This window comes from Pleurodeles waltl, chromosome 4_1, assembly GCF_031143425.1.
Source record: "Pleurodeles waltl isolate 20211129_DDA chromosome 4_1, aPleWal1.hap1.20221129, whole genome shotgun sequence".
Classification (NCBI taxonomy): domain Eukaryota; kingdom Metazoa; phylum Chordata; class Amphibia; order Caudata; family Salamandridae; genus Pleurodeles; species Pleurodeles waltl.
In genome coordinates this window covers 20,857,824-20,874,035 of record NC_090442.1, presented here as the reverse complement: position 1 = coordinate 20,874,035, position 16,212 = coordinate 20,857,824, and the positions used below count along the sequence as shown (strand labels likewise).

The following is a 16,212-nucleotide window of genomic DNA, read 5'->3' as shown; positions in this document are numbered from 1 at the left end:
GCAACTGACGTCTCCATTCCTGTCTGAAGTCAAGCAGATTCAATCTACCCCTGCTGTAGTCCAGAGTCATCCTTAAAAGCAAACTCAGTGTGAGAACCGAAGAAACTTGGAGAGTGGCCAATTCTCCTGAGCTCACTCGTTCTCATACTGGATTGCGAGGTAAACACAAAATCTACGTGCTCTTATCAGCTAAGGTCTGGTGTGAAAAACACTGCTTGGTCTACCATGTGGAAAAACACAGCTTGGAAAAAACACAGCTCATCTGCAATGTCTCAACTGCAATGTCTAACCCCACGTTAAAGCCAATAGGCAGCTAACCTAAATATCAAATGTAATGTCTAATGTCATGTCAAAGCCATTAGGCAGCTAAACTGAATACAGAATGTAATGGCTAATGCCATGTCAAAGCCAATAGACAGCTAAACTGAATACAGAATGTAATGGCTAATGCCATGTCAAAGCCAATAGTCAACTAAACTGAATACAGAATGTAATGGCTAATGCCATGTTAAAGTCAATAGGCAGCTAAACTGAATGCAAAATGTAATGGCTAACTCCATGTTAAAGCCAATAGGCAGCTAAACTGAACAAAACATATAATGTGCTACTGGTGAACATTGAGCAACTAATATGCGCAGTGGTGAAACACAAAGTCATTGGTCAAACACCATTAATAGCATCACACCAATTCTCTGGTTTACTCATACACACAATGAATGTCTCATACAGGTAACACGTGAACGCACACACATAACATGCACAGGATGTTAGCACCAGGATCTGGGTTAGTGCACAGAAGCAGAACTCTACATGAGTGGGCAGTAAGCCCTACATTCATGTGACACAGTTCACAACTACTGATTTACAAAACTCTGAGAAACCATCGCTCTACATGATAAAACCATGACAGGGATTCTAGGCAACTGTCCAACAAATGAGCGCATGCTTTGGTTGCCCCTCCAGGTCCAGGCCAAGGGACAAGCCTAAGCCTTTACACACAGACACCAGATCAGTGTGACACTGGGGAAAAAAGAAAAACCATGACGCCAGATGGTCGAGGGTAGGCACTCAGGGCAGGATAACACAAATTGACACCATGCACCGGACATTCCCACCCCAACACTAATGGTAACCCTATGAAGCACCCTACAAATTTAGGGTTACTTACAGACAGAGGGCTCCTAATCCAAGCCAGGAGTCAATCTCCCCACTGGAGGTCAGGTATAAAGACTTATCACACATTACAATAATCAGTTGACCAACCACTGGTAGTGTCAAGACCTATTTTTTGGAGCAGTCTTCGCCAATGTCTAAAGGATTACCACTGTGTGACCAAACAAGCCCTGGTCGATCTCTAGGACCAGTCACTGAGGGCCAGTGATCGGGTCGGACAGCAGTCCCAGTTTTATTTTATTTGCCTGAAATGTTCACCTACAAGTCTTCTACAGGTGCTGCAGGAGGTAGAGAATAGGTTGGGTTTTACATAAAGAGTGTCTGGTGTTCACCCACTAGTCTCCTACAGGTGCTGCCAGAGAGGGTGTAGAATAGTTTTGGTTTGAAAAATAGTGCCTGGTGTTCACCCTCCAGTCTCCTATAGGTTCAGCCAGAGAGGGTGTTGAATAGTTTTGGTTTCAAAGAGAGTGCCTGGTGTTCACCCACCAGCCATCAACAGGTGCTAATGTAGAGAGTAAAAAATAGGTTCACCCACGAGTCTCCAAGTGCTGCTGGAGAAAGTGTGGAGTAGGCTGGGTTTGTGAGAGAGCATCTGGTGTTCACCCTCCAGTCTCCTATAGGTTCAGCCAGAGAGGGTGTAGAATAGTTTTGGTTTGAAAAATAGTGCCTGGTGTTCACCCTCCAGTCTCCTATAGGTTCAGCCAGAGAGGGTGTTGAATAGTTTTGGTTTCAAAGAGAGTGCCTGGTGTTCACCCACCAGCCATCAACAGGTGCTAATGTAGAGAGTAAAAAATAGGTTCACCCACGAGTCTCCAAGTGCTGCTGGAGAAAGTGTGGAGTAGGCTGGGTTTGTGAGAGAGCATCTGGTGTTCACCCTCCAGTCTCCTATAGGTTCAGCCAGAGAGGGTGTAGAATAGTTTTGGTTTGAAAAATAGTGCCTGGTGTTCACCCACCAGTCTCCTATAGGTGCAGCCAGAGAGGGTGTTGAATAGTTTTGGTTTCAAAGAGAGTCCCTGGTGTTCACCCACCAGCTGTCTACAGGTGCTGCTGGACAGAGTGAAGAATAGGTTCACCCACGAGTCTCCAAGTGCTTCCGGAGAAGGTGTGGAGTAGGCTGGGTTTGTGAGAGAGCATCTGGTGTTCACCCACCAGTGTCCTATAGGTGCTGCTTTAGAGGGTGTAGAATAGTTTTGGTTTGAAAGAAAGTGTCTGGTGTTCACCCTCCAGCCGTCTACAGGTGCTGCTGGACAGAGTGAAGAATAGGTCGGGTTTGACAGAGAGAGATGCTCATAAACCGGCGCTGTTAGCATTTAAATGATCACACTACTGTCTGCAGTACTTGAGCAGTGGGAGTCACAGAGAAGTTGGTGTTGCCTGAACCCTCCTCCTCAATGCTTACAAGATTGTCTTGCTTTTACTTTTTACATCATGAAGCCTTGATTTTGAAATGCATGATGAACTCACTGAGCTAGTGGTCCATCTGAACAAGGGAGGAGGGGACATGATTCAGCTTTTCTAATCCATCTGAGGCCACTCATCGTCCATACTATATTCTGTTTGATGCGCTTGCACTGCTCCCACAGATCAATCTGGGGCCACTCATCGTCCGTACTATATTCTGTTTGATGCGCTTGCACTGCTCCCACAGATCAATCTGGGGCCACTCATCGTCCGTACTATATTCTGTTTGATGCGCTTGCACTGCTCCCACAGATCAATCTGAGGCCACTCATCGTCCGTACTATATTCTGTTTGATGCGTTTGCACTGCTCCCACAGATCCATCTGAGGCCACTCATCGTCCGTACTATATTCTGTTTGATGCGCTTGCACTGCTCCCACAGATCCATCTGAGGCCACTCATCGTCCATACTATATTCTGTTTGATGCGCCTGCACTGCTTCCACAGATCAATCTGAGGCCACTCATCGTCCATACTATATTCTGTTTGTTGCGCTTGCACTGCTCCCACAGATCAATCTGAGGCCACTCATCGTCCATACTATATTCTGTTTGATGCGCTTGCACTGCTCCCACAGATCAATCTGAGGCCACTCATCGTCCATACTATATTCTGTTTGATGCGCTTGCACTGCTCCCACAGATCAATCTGAGGCCACTCATCGTCCATACTATATTCTGTTTGATGCGCTTGCACTGCTCCCACAGATCAATCTGAGGCCACTCATCGTCCATACTATATTCTGTTTGATGCGCTTGCACTGCTCCCACACATCAATCTGAGGCCACTCATCGTCCATACTATATTCTGTTTGATGCGCTTGCACTGCTCCCACACATCAATCTGAGGCCACTCATCGTCCATACTATATTCTGTTTGATGCGCTTGCACTGCTCCCACACATCAATCTGAGGCCACTCATCGTCCATACTATATTCTGTTTGATGCGCTTGCACTGCTCCCACACATCAATCTGAGGCCACTCATCGTCCATACTATATTCTGTTTGATGCGCTTGCACTGCTCCCACAGATCAATCTGAGGCCACTCATCGTCCATACTATATTCTGTTTGATGCGCTTGCACTGCTCCCACAGATCAATCTGAGGCCACTCATCGTCCATACTATATTCTGTTTGTTGCGCTTGCACTGCTCCCACACATCAATCTGAGGCCACTCATCGTCCATACTATATTCTGTTTGATGCGCTTGCACTGCTCCCACACATCAATCTGAGGCCACTCATCGTCCATACTATATTCTGTTTGATGCGCTTGCACTGCTCCCACACATCAATCTGAGGCCACTCATCGTCCATACTATATTCTGTTTGATGCGCTTGCACTGCTCCCACAGATCAATCTGAGGCCACTCATCGTCCATACTATATTCTGTGTGATGCGCTTGCACTGCTCCCACAAATCAATCTGAGGATAGCAACTTAATTTTCTGCCACTAATCTCACATTCATTCACATTTACAGAACGTTTACAGAATTTTCATTGTACATTTTGAGCCTTTTCTTACATACACTTTATTAATCTCTAAATAATACTTGGTTTTCTAAGCAGCCACAGGGCCCCCTGAGTAGGCTTCACAGACAACAACGGTTCCCTGGACCACAGGTTAAGAATCACTGCCCTAGACACACATTTCAGTATTCTCTCTTCTTAAATAACAAAATCACTGAAGAGTTGACAGAATGTGAGTGAATGAATCCATCAAGAATTATTTTAGAATTAATGTGCATTAGTGTACATTGCATGAAAGTGTTACATCAATAGTACAGAAGAATACATCAATGACAAAAATGCATTTAACATTAGTTAATCTATTCATAAACGGTAGTAGGGAAACAAGGAACTACTGCACCAAAAGTATAACTTACATCTAATGTCTAAAAACTAACTTAAAGGAATACATAGTTTAAAATATCAATGGTTGAATGGCACTTGCAGAAATATGTTCCAGCAGCTTCCTCCTTCCTATGGATGACGTGAATTGTTAGGCTAATGACATCAATTTATGACTTAAACTCACACACTCTCTAGTTTCAATATGTTTCATACTTTTGGGAAAGTATTACAGAACACTTGGGTCATGTGATATTAGGAGGAAAGTTATTACATATTTACAGTTTCTCACATTAGCTTTTTTTTTTAATAGTGTTATTTTCATTTTAAGGGCAACAATACATTGACAAAAGCAGCTTACAAAATGCAATTCTGTTTTATTGTTATTTGTCTCCTTGGAGTCACACAACTGGATGTGTGATTGACTGTGTGCAGCTCTTTGTTCTGCACTGAAAGCTAGAGACAGATTTCTTATCAATCTACAAACCATTTAAATTATTCAAACATCCTCACTGCCCTCTGCCCAGGTGCAGAAGACAATTCTCTTTAGTGACAGGTGCTGACACACTTGACTCTCATTGGGTCACAAAGCCTTCAATACGAAACATGCCAGGATGTACAGAACTCTGGCAACATAGATGTGCTGTGTTCATTCGGGTATTTAACAGCAACTAACAGTTTCATTTTCAAGTTCTGAAAGTGACCACATCACAAACTACCACTACTAGGATCAGGTGATGGTGGTCAGCAGCAGGGACTCAGCACTTTACTATTAATTCAATGAAATGCATCAGTTTTTATCCATCTTAGGCTACTGAAGATGTTTCCATTTCTTTCTTCTCACATGAATATTTTATCAGAGAACTAATTCATCTACACAAGGCTGGACTATGAGAATACTCTATTTGGCGGCTCGAGCAACACAAAATCACATTTAAGATGATTCAGAAAGCTGCGGTCTATCTTACTTGTGGTCCGAGAAAGTCACAACTGCATCACAAATGTTCATTCTTTACTCACGAGACAGCACACACTCTTTAAGTCCTTGCATTCACCAGCAGAGCTATATGAAATGAGAGTTCCTTTTTGCTATTAAACATAAATCTGAATATCATTTGTGTTTCTTTTCTTCTCAATCCAGATCTCTTTTCCAGTGCCAAGGTTCTAGAAATGTATTGCATTTAGTCAATAGTTCTGGATTCTAGCTTCTAAGAGCTGGAATTCTTTACTGTTGAAGATTCAATCTTTACTTAATGGTCAAGCCTTCAGAAACCTATTAGGAACTAAACGTTTCAACATCGTTTTCTCCTATCAACAGTTTTTCCATCATACACGGATTCTATCCTTGCACCAGTCAGAATTTGGTTGAATGATTCTCTGCAAATGACAAACTCATAAAACATATTTACGGGAGTGGCTAAGATGGCCACCGCGTAGGAGCCTTTCTCCTGAGCTCCGCCATCGGCCTTGAGAAACACCAGCTTTTGTGCCCTGTCGTGGAACCAGTAGGCACGGGCAGTGTCCCCTGGTGCCGTGCGGGCCGCTGAGACTGGCCGCAGAACCGGAGCGTGGCCCGGCGGATGGCGAAAGCAGGGCTGAGGTAGGTCGTGAATGGCGCAGAGGCCTCTCGGGTCCCTGCCGGGGTGAGGAGGCCCGGTCTGCGGGGGATGTTGTGTGGGGGCACCCCCCCGGTGCACGACCCATTGGCCTGGTGAGTGTCTCCTGGGGCCGGGGGCCCATGTGTGGCGCCGCGGGTCGGGGGCACTGACCGGTTGCCTGCGGAAGTTGGCTGAGGAGGACCGCGCTTGACGCGGAAACTGCTGGGGGCTTTTGAGGCCCAACCGGATGCTGAGGAGTGGTCAGACCGCCCCCCTGATCGCCGGTTGGGCGAAGGAGAGGCGCCTGAGTCACGCTGGCCTAAAGGAAGGACAAGACAGGCCTAGCAGAGCGGAGGCCCATGGGCGCTTGAGTGGCTGCAGGGCAGGTAGAAGGTGACGTAATCAAACGGCAGAGAGCGGGAGCACCGAGGCCGTTGGGGGACATGAAATAAGAGCGGCTGCTTTGCGCGGCCGGAGAAGCGAACCAGTCTTCCACGTGAGGATCTGGGATGGGGTGGATCAGACCAGAGACACAGAGACTGCCTGGGACCCTGGGCTACGGGTAGGCGAGGGGGGGGTGAGCGGACACCCCCGACCCAGAGACCTACGTGACTGCTGCTGTGTTTGGCCACCAACGGCGAGGCAGGTGAATGACGTGGGACATTCCTGGGCACCTTGACCCCAGCTCAAGAACTGCGACAGAGGCCAAATTTGGGGCAAACTTGGAACTAGGAAAGGGGCGCTCTGCACGGCCCAGAGACCGGACTGAGGGCTGACACCGGACCTGACGACTCAGGTATCAGCGATGGAACAGAGACACTCAACGAGCCAAGGACAAAGCTGGTGGACTTTTCCAATAAGGTCAGAGATCGCTCACGGGACGGCCGCAATGATGTCCCAGAGACATAACAAGAGGGAGGGTTCACTCAAGGACCTCTTCAACAAAATTCTAGCCAAGAAGGCGCAGCCATTAGAGCCCCCGTTGACGGAACGTGGAGAGTCGGTAGACCAAGGAACATAAGGAGACGGAGAAGCACCCCTGACTAGTTCCTTCATGGAGCAGCTATTTGGGTCCCTACGTGGAGACTTGAAACAAGAAATAGTGGCAGAGGTCAAAGAACTTAAACGAGAAGTTGTGGATCTGGGGCAATGAATAGACACATTAGAACAAGCCTGTGATGCGCGAGAGGAAGAACTGGACTGCTACAAGAGAGAGCCTTTTACCCTACAGGACAAGAATCAAGAACTGCAATACCAGATCGAGGACTTGGAGAATACGCCACGACACTCCAATATTCGAATAAAGGGTGTACCATTGCAAGCGGTGACGGGAGTGCAGGAGGACTTTGTGGTGCGCCTTTTCCAACATATGGCACCGGCCCTAAAGGATCAGACTGTGATGCTTGACAGAACACACAGGGTTGGCCGTCTGGTCCTCTCACAAGGTCAAGCTCAGGACACACTGACCTGCCTGCATCACTACAAAGGGAGACCATAATTAATGTCAGTGGTCTGAGACCAACCATTAATTGACTTTGAGGGTTTTCGAGTTGGCTTATTCCAGGACTTATCGACGCTGACGCTACAGCATTGTAGAGTGTTCTGACCTGTAACGGACTTCCTAAGAGAAAGTGGTATTAGATATAAGTGGGGCCATCCTTTCCGCCTCCACTTCGTCTGACAAAATGAAACTCACAGCATCCGCACGTTGGAGGAGGTACAGGCCATGGATGGAATGCCATCCCCCTCAGAGACATGGCACAGTCGCCAAAGGAACGAGAGCAGCAACCGCAAATTGATGGGGGGGCGCTCAAAAACTGAGACCAGACGAACCAAACATCATAAGCCCACAACGGCAGAGAGTCAAAAAGAGAGGGTGACATTACTTAAAAGCCTACGCAGCCATGACAGCGTCTCAGAAGTGGATTCGGACCAATGAAGATCCACATACAATCTTGACAAAGAACTGCGGCCCGATGGGCAGTTACAGAAGCAGAGCACGATCTGGTGAAGGCAAAGGGATACTTGATTGAGACCGCCGTGTGGCGGAGATCCAATCCCCTCAACAGTGGTGGTCGCCTGACGATGGAATGAGGACCGGGCTCACCCCCAGATTGATCTACGTTTGTTCTCAGGCGGGGAACAATTCTCAGTTTATACCTTGTTGTTTGTTCTCTCTTTCCCTATTCCCTATTCCTCATTCCTGAGTTTGCAGGGCCACACCTTACCCCCTTGCCAGTCACGGGTACACATACCTGGGTATTTTTCCTATTGGGTAAAGGGTTCAATCAACACTGTATCAGTAAGCCTCACCTTCCCCATGACCACTGCCCTTAGTCTAAATGTTCAGGGTCTTAATGCAGCTGTGAAACGTCAAGCACTGCTGATACAGCTCAGAGACGCAAGGGCTGATCTTTGCCTGCTACAGGAAACTCATCTAGTTCACTCAGACTGGAAAAGGCTGAGATCACACTGATTTGAAAGACAATTTCACTCCTCAGGCCCCGGGAGGCGGGCAGGGGTAGCAATCCTTTTGGCCTTGGCCACCAACTTCCTGGGACGGGCACTTGGTGTACAAGCCTAGATTCCTGGGAGACTTCTCTCCCTTCACATAGACCTTCGAGGCCATAGGCTGATGGTTGATACCATTTATGTTCTGAAAGAACAGCAGGCACGATTCTTAAGAGATGCCCTGGGAGGGTTCTGGCTACCCTGGACGAGGACATTGTGGTGGAGGGAGACTTTCACCTAGTGCCAGACACCCAGCTTGACAGATCAGTTCAGAGATATGGCCATATGGGTGCCTTCCCAAAGAATTTCCGGGACTGGGTGGGGGCGGCAGTACTCATAGATATCTGGCGCAAGCAGCACCCGACGGAGAGGGCATACTCTTTCTTCTCCGCTGCGCACCAGACCTATGCACGCATTGACCTTTTCCTCACCTCACCACGCGTTACCAACCGGGTAAACAAGACTAAGATCGGGATGGCATCCCTGTCGGATCACGCCCTGCTCAAGTTGTCGCTCAGCCTTTCACCGCACGCGACAGATGCAAAACGTTGGCACTCCTAACATACAAGGACACACTAGCAGAAATTGAGGACACGATAAAGCATTACCTAGACACAAATGACACCTCTGAAGTCAGTGTTGCTACTTTATGGAAAACTCTTAAAGCAGTTATTAGGGGACATGGCATAGCAATAGCGGTGAGACTAAATAAGGCCAGATGGGAAAAACGCCAGCAGCTAGAGGATGACATAAGGAGTCTGGAAGTCACCCATGGCCGGACTGGGTCTTTGGTAGTGAGGAGACAACTTAGCACTCTCCGTAAGCAGCTACAAACCTTAGACGGGGATAGGGCAGAATACGCCCTATTACAGACTAAGCAGAAATACTACGCAGGGGGTAATAAAGCGGGCCACCTACTGGCTCACCGACTCCGTGTGCAGGCTGCAGGACGACGTGTGGTGGAGCTCCAATTGCCTGATGGCAGGTGGACCTGCCAAGAGGAGCAAATTTTACACCAGTTTGAGCAGTTCTACTCTGACTTGTACACAGCGGAAGAACTTGATGAGAAGGGAGTGGAAGGCTATCTGAACTCTGTCTCCCGACCCGAATCCCCCCAGCTGCTAGTGAACTAATGGACGGGGATATCACTACAGCGGAGGTCATTGTGGCCATACACCGTTTACAACCAGGAAAAGTGCCTGGTGCAGACGGCTTTGAATCAGAATTCTATAAGTCCTTTGACTCCCAGCTAGCCCCAGTGCTGGCTCAATTATACAATATTTTAAGCACGGCTTCCCCACTCCCCCCACTATGCAACTATGCGTGGTGGCCGTTATCTCTAAGCCGGGGAAGGACACACGCCTGTGCTCCTCACTCTGACCCATCACATTACTGAATGTGGACGCCAAGATTTTTACCTGCAGGGCCTGATCGACCCGGACCAAACTGGGTTCAGCCCTGAGCACTCCTGTAGCGATAATGCTAAAAGATTATGCTATTTACTGGACAAGGTACATCGCGCCCAAATCCTAGCCCTTCTTATTTGTATTGACGCAGAAAAGGCCTTTGACTGGCTCCAATGGTATTACCTCCATGAGGATCTGAGGCATTTCGGGCTTGGTTCCAGATTCCGCGACTGGATACGCTGCAATTATGATAAACCTAGAGGTATGGTATCTGTGAATGGCAGATTGTCCCAGCAGTTTTCTATTTTAAGGGGCACACTGCAGGGCTGCCCCCTCTCGCCTCTACTTTTTGCAATATACATGGAGCCCTTTGCTGAATGTATACGCAATCATCCAGATATAACTGGGCTACCGATGGGTGGTAGAACGCATAAACTGGCTCTCAACACAGATGATGTACTGCTCCAACTCTCTCAACCTCAAATCTCCCTGGCAGGGGTCATGGCATAACTGATAACATTTGGTAAAGTCTCAGGCTTTAAAACCAATCTCACCAAATCATCGATACTGAACTTAACTATCCCAGAGGCGGAGAGGTGCTCTCTAGAGGCGAGGCTCCCCTTCTCATGGGCCGCACAAGAAATCATGTATCTGGGCCTGAAAATAGATCCCATGCCCGAAGCAACGGCAGCATGCAACTACACAAGTATATTGGATACTGCTCGCACTGAACTGACGAAAGGGAGGGCCTACAGCCTCTCGTGGCTGGGTCGTATAGCTGCGATTAAGATGACTCTTCTGCCTAAAATACTTTACCTCATGCAGAAACTGCCGCTGCAGCCACCTCCCCACCTGCTAGACAAGTTGCAGGCACTTATAAGGGAGTATATTTGGAGTGGCAAGAGGGCTAGAATGTCGAAGGACCAGGCATGCCTATCGCAGGCAGAGGGAGGCCTGGGTGTCAGGCACCTGCTTAGCTACTACTATGCAGCTCAGCTGCACTATATGGTCAAATGGTCCCGCCCGCAGACGTAAAAATACTGGTGTTTTATTGACCAGGCAGTAGCGGGAATGCACATATGGAAGGTGCCATGGCTACCTAGAAGACACTGTCCGCCCGGAGTGTATGTTTCCCCAGTCCTGCGGGTTACGATGGGAGCATTGGGTCAGGGTATAGATGGCAAAGGGACTGTCCATGCTGATCTCCCCCCAGACACCGCTTATTGGCAACCCCATAATTGGGGAGCCTGCTTATCTAACGTGGCAGGACTCACAGTGCAAGAGAATCGTGGACCTCTTTAATGAGAAAGGTGTCATGGACTTTAGCTGACTATAGGCAGAGTATGGTTTCCCTGACAACGCATACTGGCAATAGCTGGCTGTCTATCACTGGGTAACCTCCCCCGCAATACGTCCGCATGGGAGCAGACCCCTAACTTGCTTCAAACAGTGGCTCCTAACTAGGGAAACGGACAAGCGACTCCTGTCCGATATTTACGCCTTTTTGGTTACGCCGACCACGCTTCTCGCCACACCAGCCAAACGCAGATGGGAGTTCGAATGCGAGTGCACCTTTACAGATCGAGAGTGGCGGGATATTTTACACAGGGCACGAGTGACAGCCCGCGCCACAACCACCAAAGAAATGGTCCTGAAAATAGCCCACTACGTGTATTATATACCCGCTTGGATGGCTAAATGGGGGGTGCATAGCGATGTTAAGTGTTGGTGTGGATGCAGACTGCAGGCCACACTCACTCACTTGTTGTGGCACTGTCCAAAGGTTACCCCCTTTTTGGGCCCAATTCTCCAAGCAATAGATGATATTTATAACACCAACATACCTCCATTTCCTAGTTATAGCCTGCTGGGCCTCCCCAACCGCCAAACATACCCGCTCCGCTCCGCTAGGGGCTGGGCTATTACTCTGGCCTTGGGAGCTGCTAAGCAGCTACTGCTGGCGCGCTGGGGCTCGGAGTCTATCCCCATTCACACTGACTGGTTACACAAATTGTGGACACTTATGGGCATGGAAAAACTGACGGCAGCAGCGACCAGTACACTACCCTGCTTAGATAAAACATGGGGCCCGGCTCTTATACATATGGCAGCAGGGCTTAGGGAACTGACCGGCCACTCATACCTCCGCATCCTGCGGCTGACAAGGACAGTGAATTCTCATGGCTGAACCAATATACTTACCCCTGACAAACAATTCCGGACGATAATCCGAGCTCTGGGTGGGCCCAACGACTGCCAACAGCAAACCACTGAAATAAGGTATCCCCCGCCTCTACATCCCTCTACCTTCTCATCTTTCCTTCTTTTTGTTTCCCCCCCACCGGCCAATGGTTGTAGGTGGGAGATATTGTAATGTTCTTTAAAATAAATAAAAGAGATCTTAAACCATAAAATATATTTACATACTATTAATCTAACAATAAATCATTTAAATAGTCCATGGTGAGCCATCCAGTCTCTCAAGGATGGAGCTGTTGAACACCACTGTGGAAGTACCACTATGGTGGGTGCATTAACAAATGCATGTGATGATGGAAATGAGCATCACTTCTCCCGCATTAGGTCTTGGGAGGTAAATGCTGAGCACGGCAAACATTAACCCAGAGAGTTACTGTTCACATTTTCCTACTTTTGATTCTTATGCTTTTGGACACTGTTCTCTTGCCACTGTCACTGAACCATCAATTTTGCATAAAGCGCCAAACACCACATTCAGCTATGAATATTCTCCAGTGTGTGCTTGTTTAATCAGTTTGAGTGTGTTGGGTTTATAGGTTTTAGCAGTAATACCAGAAGTTAGCTGAAATACACGTGTTAGTCCAAGCATTGGTCATAGTGTTGCTTTTACAGGCAGCATGATCAGGTGTGCTTGGATGTTTTTCTTTAGAACTTTACTTCATCAAAGAAAAAACACACTTTTCCTTTTAGTCCACACTCTGTTGATGTCTTAATGTGTTGATTGCAACTTCTTTTCTTTTTCTTATATGTAGAGAAATGAAATGAGCAACCACTGACAACAGACACTTTTATGATTCTACAACTATCTGCGTGTTTTTTCTTTACTTACTAGCCAAGGCTTCTATCATCTACTTATCATCACTTGGAATTTGAATATCCCGCATTATTGTAATGTTATCATCTTCTTTAATTCACTGATAAGTATGTACACTTGGTAATCAACTAAAGCTCTTCTCTTATTCACTGCACTTGAATAGTTTTTACTCTTTGTGTGTTCGCTGATGTGTTTTTAGTTGCGATAACTGGCTACAGCTCTTCACACATTCACTGCAGTTGTATGTTTTTTTCCCCGGTGTGTGTTCACTGATGGCTTTGGATGTGTGATAACCAACGAAAGCTCTTCACACATTCATTAAACTTGAATGGCTTTTCCCCTGTGTGTATTCGCTGTTTCCTTAATGTTGAAGATTCACTAAAATTACTTCCATACTCGCTGCAATGATTTAGTTTTTCACCTGTGTGTGATCACGGATGTTTTTGAAGATCTGATAAATGACTGAATCTCTTCTCACATTCATTGCAATAGAATGGTTTCTCCCCACGTGTGTTCTCTGATGCCTTTGGAGGTGGGATAACAAACTAAAGCTCTTTCCACTCTCCCTGCAATGGTATAGTTTTACCCCGGTGTGTGTTCGCTGATGTTGTAGGGCTGATAAGTGACTAAAGCTCTTCACACGTTCACTGCAATGGTATGGTTTCTCCTGTGTGTGTTCGCTGATGTATTCATAGGTGTGATAATTGCCTGAAGCTCTTCACACATTTACTGCAATTGTATGGTTTTTCCCCAGAGTGCGTTCGCTGATGTCTTTGCAGGCACGATAATCTACTAAAACGTTTCGCACATTCACTGAATCCGAATGGCTTTTCCCCTGTGTGTATTTGCTGATGTTTCCTTAATGTTGAAGATGCACTAAAACTACTTTTTCTACATTGGCTGCATTGATATGTTTTTTTGCCTGTGTATGTTTGTTGATGTTTTTGGAGATCTGATAATTGACTGAATCTCTTCACACATTCATTGCAATGGTATGGTTTCTCTCCTGTGTGTGTTTGCTGATGGCTTTGGAGGTGTGATAAATGACTAAAGCTCTTCATACATTCACTTCAGTTGTATGGTTTTTCCTGTATGTGTGTTCGCTGATGCTGTTTTAGGTATGATAAAAAACTAAAGCTCTTTTCACATTCATTGCACTTGAATGGCTTTGCTCCTGTGTGTATTCGCTGATGATTCCTTAATGTCGAAGAGCTACTAAAGTTACTTCCACATTCATTGCAATGATAGGGTTTTTCCCCGGTGTGTATACACTGATGGCTTTGGAGAGCTGATAATCGGCTAAAGCTCTTCACACATTCAGTGCACTTGAATGGCTGTTCTCCTGTGTGTATTCGCTGATGATTCCTTAATGTCGAAGAGCTACTAAAGTTACTTCCACAGTCATTGCAATGGTATGGTTTTTCCCCGGTGTGTGTACGATGATGGCTTTGGAGATCTGATAACAGCCTAAAGCTCTTCAGACATTTATTGCACCTGAAAGGCTTTTCTCCTGTGTGTATTCGCTGATGTTTCCTTAATGTTGAAGATTCACTAAAACGACTTTCACATTCGCTGCAATGGTATGGTTTTTCGCCTGTGTGTGATCGGTGATGTTGTTGTAGGGCTGATAAGTAGCTAAAGCTCTTCACACATTCACTGCAATGGTATGGTTTTTCCCCTGTATGTGTTCGCTGATGTATTCGTAGGTGTGATAACTGACTGAAGCTCTTCACACATTCACTGCAATGGTATGGTTTTTCCCCTGTGTGTGTTCGCTGATGTATTCGTAGGTGTGATAACTGACTGAAGCTCTTCACACATTCACTGCAATGGTATGGTTTTTCCCCAGTGTGACTTCGCTGATGTCTTTGCAGGCATGATAATCGACTAAAACTTTTTGCACATTCACTACATCTGAATGGCTTTTCTCCTGTGTGTGTTTGCTGATGGTGCTTTAATTGCGATGACAAACTAAAGCTCTCACTGCATGTGTACGATTCTTCTTTCTTGGTTAGAGTCTCTGGGTCGGGTCTATATTTGTCTACAGCACATGACTGTGTTTTCTGATGGGTCAACATGGTTCATAAAGCACTTGTATTAATCTCACTTTCCTGTATTTGTTCGTATTAAGGACATTTGATTTCCAATTTAAAAGTAAAGTACAATGGTCACTAAATATTTGCCAGACTCATAATATGAGCAAGGCTTCCTTACGAGAGATTATGTATTTAGATTGGATAACAGTTTTCAAGGCTTGTGGGTAAAGATTAATCCTCTTCCTTTTGGTTGATGTACATTGGGACAGTCCGTTGTATTGTAGACAGTAGAACTCTTCTTTTCTTTATCCTTCAGTTGTTGTCTCCACTCAGTTGTGCTTTTCTCTGGTTCTTGTGGTGTAGCCAGGAAGAGTTTACCTAGAGCATTGAATTATGGTCTGTTATCATTTTAGGAACCGGAGCACCGTGGTAAACACATCATACAGATCCCATGAATCAAAACTGGTGTTGGTCGCCTGTTTATTCAGGAGGTGGTTTGTCAGTGCTGTTCCCTTAATTTTCTTGAAATCATTTCACAGTCTTGTGGTGTGAAGGTGCACAGCTTACACTCTTGTGTTCACTGAATTGTCCTTTAGAGCTTCTTCCAGCGTCTGTCAGTTTATGCTCAGGGTTCTCTGTCTCTGACTGTACTGATGTTTTCCTGAATATTGGAGTTGATTGTTTCTGACCATTTATGTTGACTTACAGAATCATTGTTGTTATTCATAAGCATTTCATGCATTCAAGGCTTGTTTTCTGTTGGATGTAAAGAGATTTAAAATTACGAAATGCAAATGTAACAGAATGTGAAAAACAATATTTAACTGGCTATAAACACCATCTCTTATTTACCATATTTGAAACTTAGCAATGTTTTTTTCACCACCCACAGATATTTAACTAAATGTTCTGTTGAACATGTCACATCTTATCCACTTCAGAAAAGGAGGTGATTTATTAGTGATCACGTAGTAACTTACCCTGGAAAGGGCGAGCACGGGCCACCCACATGCTATAGGTAAAGCTTATGGTAGATGCAGATGGACCAGATTTCATGTAAACAAAAACAGATTGTGGAAAAAGAGGATTCAGGATGTACA

The 16,212-nt window shown here is 46.1% G+C and overlaps 1 pseudogene; it reads right to left on the bottom strand.

Annotated features, from left to right (window-relative positions):
* Positions 1-4,845: 4,845 nt before the first annotated feature.
* LOC138287269 (zinc finger protein 850-like) overlaps positions 4,846-16,212 on the bottom strand; it is a 54,173-nt pseudogene continuing 42,806 nt past the window's right edge.